The sequence below is a fragment of the Moschus berezovskii genome, chromosome 2, assembly GCF_049115385.1.
Source record: "Moschus berezovskii isolate FMDL1 chromosome 2, NW_MosBer_1.0, whole genome shotgun sequence".
Taxonomy (NCBI): Eukaryota; Metazoa; Chordata; class Mammalia; order Artiodactyla; family Moschidae; genus Moschus; species Moschus berezovskii.
The window spans coordinates 13,639,040-13,646,706 of record NC_142461.1 but is presented as its reverse complement, the minus strand read 5'-3'; positions in this window follow the sequence as shown (position 1 = coordinate 13,646,706).

Here is a 7,667-nt window from a genome sequence, read left to right as displayed (position 1 = left end):
TACTCTTAATCCTCTCATGTCTACAGAGGTGGAGATTCTGAGAAGGCCGAGGATGTAAATAAGAAAATAGTACAATGAACCTTGACCGCCCCCCACCCTTTTGGCAAACTCCTATGGGTCCTTCAAAGCCCTACTCCAACATTACCCACTCTGGGAACTCCTAGGCACGGTTAGTCCTTGGGGCTAAAAAGGGGAGGAAGAGAGGCCAGGGGGAAATGTTTAGACCTGGGAAAGTGGAGCATCGAGAGAAAGGAGGACCTGATGGAGGTCGTTGGATGAGCAAGAGAATCGTAGAGAAGGTTTGCAAGAGAGTCCGTGGGTTGGCTGTCAGGAAGGTGTGAAGGGGAAAGTTCTGAGTCCTTCTTCCTGTCATGAATGGCTCTGTCCTGTGGCTCCTCTCCAAGGCCCAGCTCAGCCTCCAGCTTTCTTGAGGGTAGCTGTGTGACATATGAGTTAAGAAGCAGACCGAGGCCACACTGTCCTGGTTTGAATCCTGGCTCCTCTACTTATCTGCTGTATTTTTGTTGCTGTTCAGTTGCTCATTTGTGTCAGACTCTTTATGACCCTATGAACTGCAGAACGCCAGGCTTCCCTATTTTTCATCACGTAATGACTTCTCTATCCGTAATCTCAAGCAAGTTAACCCCTCGTGTCTCAGTTTCCTTGTGGGGATAAAGTGGGGGTATTATAGTACCCGTCTCTTAGAATAGTCCTGAGGTTTAATTAATACATGGCACATAGAAAACGCTTGATAAATATTAGCTCATAACCTCATCTTGGATAACTCCGTGGTATTCTCTTTCCTCGGAATTCCAATAAACTTGAGTATAAAGCGTGCAATTCAACCCAACAGCATTGATAATAATAATAATGAACCATTATTGGGCACTTACTTTTGGTCAGGCTCTATGCCTGGTCCATTATCTAAATGGTGTTCCATTTAGATGTAATAATTCCATGAGGTCAATACTATTAACATGCCCATTTTACAGATTAGAAAATTGAGGTCTCTTTAAAATGTCTAAAGTTACATAGCTAACACATGGTAGAATGGGGATTTGAACTTAGGCAATCTTAACTCAAGCCCATGTGATTCATTCTAGTTTGTTAATCATTCACCCAATATTGATAGATGGTTGCTCTGTGCCAGCCACAGTGCTAGGTGTCAGGGATACGGAATTGAAAGACACACAGTCCTAGCCCTCAGGGAACTCACAGGGCAGGCTGGAGAAGACAGACTTGGAATCAGATACCTTAGAATATTGATGATATGAAAGGAGTAGTGCTTAACCTCATTTCTGTGTTAGGTTCATTAGAGACTGTGTGCACGTGTGTGCATGCTCAGTAAATGGCTAACTCTTGTGAGCCCATGGACTAGAGCCCTCCAGGCTCCTCTGTCCATGGGATTGTCCAGGCAAGCATACTGGAATGGGTTGCCATTTCCTCTTCCCGACCCAGGGATCAAACCCATGTCTCCTACATCTCCTGCATCGGCAGGTAGTTTTTGGGAAGTCCTTTCATTAGAGGCTCTGTTTGTTTAATCACAGACTAACAATTATTGGGCATTGGAGCTCTGTGATAAATAATGCTCTCTCTTCTCAAAGACAAGGCAGACAGATTCCTAGAGCAAAAAATGTGACACAAAAAGCACAGCTTTGACATTATTTTTAGACTTCCAAGTAAATCTGAAGTTGTTGCATAGAAGTATTACTGGCATCGTGGTTAATTTCATACAGTTCCTAGAAAGTCATAACACTCCGGTAACCGCTAATGCCTTCTAACTGGCCTGGACAAATTTGGCTAAATTCTGTCTGATGTGAAGGATGCACGGTAAGTTAGAATTCAGTGATGCCAGGTGATGCAGGTACAGAGTAGGGAGCAATTAACTTTGGGACTTCTAGGAGGAGGAGATATTTGGTTTGAATTTTGAAGGCTATGTAGGAGTTCTCTGTGAAAAGAAGAGGGGAAAAACTCCTTGCATATGGGTAAAAGAGTGAGAAAAGCACCCTGGATGTTTGGGGATGGATGGAAATCAAGTGAGGCTGAAGTGTTGGGTTTACAGAGGGTGGCAAAGGCAGATGAATATCTGGGTCTGGGACACAGAGGGCCTTGAATGTCATGCTAAATGGCTTGGAATTAACCCTATAAACATTATTGTGTGTGTGTGCATGCATGGAGCTTTTTAGAGAGTGATATGATAAGATTTATGATTTGTAACCATGGCTCTGGGAATCTACAGGGAGAGAGTTGGTGCCAGGGCAATCAATTCCCCAACCAGCCTGTAAGTTTCTAGGGTGAAACATTAAGTCATTATCTTTCCCTCTGGTATTTTTCCATAACACCTAGCAGGTGTAGGGTATGTAGCCAGTGCTCAGTAAGTGCCTGCTGTATGAAATCCATGCAGGCCCCAGGACACCCATGCACGCTGGTGGATTTTAGTAGCACCCATAGCCTGCTCGTGGCGCTGTCCATGGTGCTAATATGAGCTCTAAGGCTGCAAACCCCAGTGGGCTCCCTGGTGGCAGCTTGGGGGTGTGTGTGTATATAGAATGAGGTGTGGAAGGAGACCTTCAACATCTGTCTCTTGGGATCAAGGCAGGGTCCCAGTTGCCCCAGCCTCAGAAGGGCTTCCCGGGTACCCACAAAATCTGCCCACGTCACCTGGTTAAGCCTTGGTGTGCGGGAACCTGGGGCAGGAAATGAAGTCAGACAGAAACTCTGGGACCAGAGTTAGCAATGGTCTTCATGCCATGCTTGAGAGTAGTCAAGATCTGTAGAGAGTAAGTGACAAGGTCACATGTGTCCCTGAAAGATTGTTCTTGTGGTAGCAGGGAGGATGGACTGGAGAGGAAAGGAGGCTCTGGAATCTCTGAGTCCCACACTAGTATCCAATGTCATGTGATAGGACTTTGGAGAGGGAGTAACCAGGCAGGTCTTCCTGGAGGAGGTGGGACTTGAGCAGACCCTTGAAGGATTCTTATAGAGGAAGGGGGCAGGCCAGGCAAGGGAATGGCACGAACAAAGGCAGAGAGGTCAGACTGGCTAAAAGGAAGAAGAGACGACTGGCTTTCTGGTCCCTCTGCTCCCCACCTCCTTGCTGGGGCCCTTCTGAGAAGGGAAGGGACTGCTCTGAGATGGAGAGCTAGATTTCTGGGTGCCTCTAGGCTGAGGGAGGGGGCGAGCTGCATGAAGCCTTGAAAGGTCGTTCCATTGTGTGAGAGGCTGGGCCAGGGCAGCGGAGGCGGGTCCATGGAGCCCTTTGTCTGCAAGCCACCCCCCAACCCCCAGACACTCAGGCAGCCTCCACGGTCCTTGCTGGCCTTGGATCTGAGTTTTGTCATAGAGCCAGGTTATTCTGCCTTGGCTGGCCCTGATGTCATAGCAGAGGGAGGAGGCAGGGGCAGGGGGTAGACTTCAGTGCTGACCAATGAGTGATAAATTGCCTCTTGCCCTTGAGGTTCATCGAATCACTAATTAGTAAAATCCTATAACATTATGATTCACAGACAAATGGATGGAACTTTCTAGCACCTGAGAATCCTAGACTAAAGAAATCTTTTTCGAATCTTTTTAGGAGCAGAGTCTTTCATAACAGACCCTATGGGAACCATAGAATCCTGGAGGATAACAGAATCTTAAAAATCATAGACTCTTCCTTTTAGGGTTGTAGTGGGGATAAAATGAGATATTACGTGGCCAATACACAGACCAGTCCCGGAGTGTTGTAAATGCTCCTTAAGTGTCAGCTGACTCAGGGAGGGCCATGTCTCCATTTTGAGGAAACTCAGGCCTGGAGAGGTGATGTAACATCCCCAGGGGCACACAGCTAGGAAGTCAGTGGTGACACAGAGTGACCATGGCCTGGAGGGAATCCCTCGTGGGCTCGGGCCCTCTGATGCTGAGCTCCCCTGTGTTGGAGCAAGCTGATTCTGTGTCTGAGTTAGGGTCTCGGAGCAAGAGGCTCCTTGGTGGGGCTGAGGGTGGGAGGCAGAGAAGAGGTGGCCAGGAATCCAGGCTTTGAGCTAGCCCTCACTCTCTGCAGCAAGGCCTGTATGATTCAGGACAAGTCCGTTAATCTCTGGGTTTCCTTCTTTGCTTTCAACACTGGGGGAACAGTATGGCAGGCTCTGAAGTCAGGCAGCCCATGGCCCTCAGGTCCTAGCTGTGTGTTCCTGGGCAGATGACATCACTTCTCCGAGCCCATTCCCTCATGAGTGCAGTGAGGAGAAGGAGGGTTCGAATTGCCGGGAGGACTGAAAGAGCGAAGACTCTGTAAGGCAGCATCAGGCCCCAGCTTTGCTGCTCACGGGTCAGTTGCTCCGCCAAGGCTGAAGGTTACTTCAGGTACCTCAGTTTCCTCGGCTGCAAAATGGACATGACAGGGATGCTCATTAGATTAAGTGGGTTAACACAAGTGGAGCACTTAGCCCAGGGCCCTTCAAGCAGGGAGTGTTTAATGAGTACCCACTATCATTGCGACAGGAAGAAGCTCAAGCGTTGTGAGCAATTACTGGTGGTCAGCACGGAGCTTGGAAAGTGCTGCAAAACTGTGTGTGTGTGTGTGTCCCTGAGTGTGGGTGATGATACTTATTAAAAGGAGAGCTTGCAGCCCCAGAGTTGAGCTGTATGCCTGGAATAGCTGCTTCTCCTGGCGGCCTCCCCAGGGACGGGAGTGTAATGAGTGTTTACGGAGCCCCCGCCAGGCAGAGATGAGAGGCGCTGAGGAGCCAGCTCTGAGCCAAGCAGCGGCTGGGAGCCCAGTGTTATTATATTAACAAGCATCAGGGTGATGATTACCATTAATGAGATTATTCACCAGGCGGCCTCCCCTCTCCCCAGGCCTCCTGCCTCCGGCTGGTGAGGCAGACAGGCATTCTCTGCTCCGTCCCCTGCCCTGTGCCTCTCTGTCTTGGGGGGAGAGGAGAGGGCTCCCTGGTGCTGCGTGTGATGCCAAGCCCACAGGTGACATTCTCACCTCACTGCTTCTCTCCAAGCCTCTGGGGGGGCAGGTATTGGCATTCATCGCTTTAGGATGAGAAAATAGGCTCCGTGAGGGTGAACGGGGGTCCTCTCAAGCCTGAGCCCAGAGCACATGTATTTTCATTACTCCTTTATATGATTCTCAAACACTTACAAAGGAGCGATTTACCTGGATTGGCACTGTCCGTGGATTAACCTTTTAATCTTCACAACGACCTCACGAGGAAGGTACCATTGTGATCACCTTCCATGGTGGGGAATCGAGGCACAGAGCAGCCAAGTAACTTGCCACTCGTGCCGCAGTGTTCTCTGCCCCCAGTGGGTCCCTCTCTTCCCAGCAGTGGAGGCGAAGGTGGGGTTCCCAAACGCTGTGTTTTTCTCTGTGTAGCAGGCTGAGCATGGGGCTCTGTGACTGGGGGCTGGCGGGCAGTTTTCTCCTTGTCCCTTGTCTCCACTAGCCCCTCAGGCAGGCTTAGTCCTGGGCACAGATCCTTGGTGCCACCAGCCAAGCAGCTGAAGCTCACTTACATGACAACCAGTATACTGACCCTCCTTTGGACCAAATATCAACCCCTCTATATATCCTTGTCGAGGTCAGTTGCACTAGTTTCACTCTCACTGACAGGCTGCTGTGTGTCCAGCCCTGTGCCAGGCCCTGGGGACACAATGAGAGAGATGGACTCACCTTATGGAATTTTCAGCCTTGGGGATAAATCAATGTGGGTATATTTTAAAATTACAGTTGGACCGAGCACTCCAAAGGGCAGGCCAGTGGGCCAGGGGAAGAGGGGTGGGGTGGGGAATGGGCCGGCCTATGGAGGGACTGCCTTATGCCCGAGTGGAGATGAGTCAGGGAAGACATGTCTCCAGAAGTGACATTCAAGGTGAGAAATATAGGCTGAGCCTGAGCTGGGCTGTCACAGAGGGGCGTGGGGAGCATTCCTGGCAGAGGGGAGAGCGTATGTAGAACTGAGATCCTGCGGAAGCCTCGCCTGCCTAACCAGCCCCATGTCAACACACAGGTGCCCTCCGGGCTCATTCATTCAGTCAATCAATAATCATTTATCAATTGGAAATTTCTAATTGAGATGGTTCACCTTCTGCTCCATTCCTTTATCCTCTATTCCCTGATGCCCATCCCCTTTCAGGCTTGGTGTTGGGCAGAGGGACAAAATCAGCTGTGGTCCCTGCCCTGGAGTTTCTCTCAGTCTAGGGTGGGAGATGGCCCTTAAACACAACACCATGTGATCAATTGATACTGAGACCCTTAATCCAGGCTGGGGTGGTGGTGGTCAGGGAAGATTTTCCAAAATTGGAGGCAGGAAAGGGGAGGTGGGTGAAGGTTCACAGCATGCTCAAAAGTACAAAGTCCCAGAATAAAGCTCCTGGGAAAGGCCCCGAATGTCAGGCTGTAGCAGAGACTGGCTGTCCCCTAATATCCATACTCCTTTCTTTCCACAATAATGAGACATAGCTGCTTGGAATAAAGACTACATTTCCCAGCCTCCTTTGCAGCTAGGGGAGCCATGTGATTCACGTGGCCAATAGGATAAAGCAGTAGTATGGTAGGTAGTTTTAGGTTTGTTCCCTTAAAGGAGAGTGGTCTGCCCTCTCCTCTACCTTTTCTCCTTCCCATTGGCCAGAAGGTGAACTTGTCTCACCTTGAACCATGTGAACCAAGGCAACAGCCCAGGAAAAACAGAGCAACAAGACAGAAGCAACCAGCCACTGGACTGTTTATGTATGAATTATTTTATGAGGGACAAATAAACTTTTGTGTTCAAGCCAGTGTTATTTGGCATCTCTGCTTTAGAAGCTAAACCTATACCTAGCTAATAGCCAGGCTAAAGGCTATTATCCCCTAGGGCACAGAGATTGGTCAGAGTTCTGCGTGGTTGTGGTGGGGGTAGGAGGAATGGGTTTGACACTGTCAGATTTGCATTTTTGGAAGATCTGTCTGACTGCAGAGTGCAAGATGGTTTCGAAGGAAGAGAAACAGGAATCCCGGAGACCAGAGAAGGTGTTGATGCCTTAGAATGGGGCAGAGATCAGGCCTGATCTATCAGTCAGTTCAGTCGCTCAGTAGTGTCTGACTCTTTGCAAACCCATGGACTGCAGCACACCAGGTCTCCCTGTCCATCACCAACTCTTGGAACTTGCTCAAACTCATGTCCATCGAGTTGGTGATGCCATCCAACCATCTCATCCTCTTGTTTCCTTCTCCTCCTGCCTTCAATCTTTCCCTGCATCAGGGTCTTTTCTAACGAGTCAGTTCTTTGCATCATGTGGCCAAAGTATTGGAGGTTCAGCTTCAGCATCAGTCCTTCCAATAAATCTTCAGGACTGATTTCCTTTAGGATTGACTGGTTTGATCTCCTTGCAGTCCAAGGAGGACTACTTGTGGTCCAGAGAGTCTACTCCTCTGTAGAGGCCTGCCCTATATGTCCCTGCAAACCTAGGTCTGGAAATCAGTCTTGCAGAATCTGGCCTTCAGCTGCCATTGAGGCCCCACTCTCCTCTGGGGCTTGGTAAATTTGAGATGCACAAAAACACTCAGAGACTCACACAGAGGCACAGATACAAACACACACACACACACACACAGAGGCACAGTTGAACTCACACAGAGACACAGATATATAGAAACACAGTAGCCACACACACACACACACACACACGCACACATG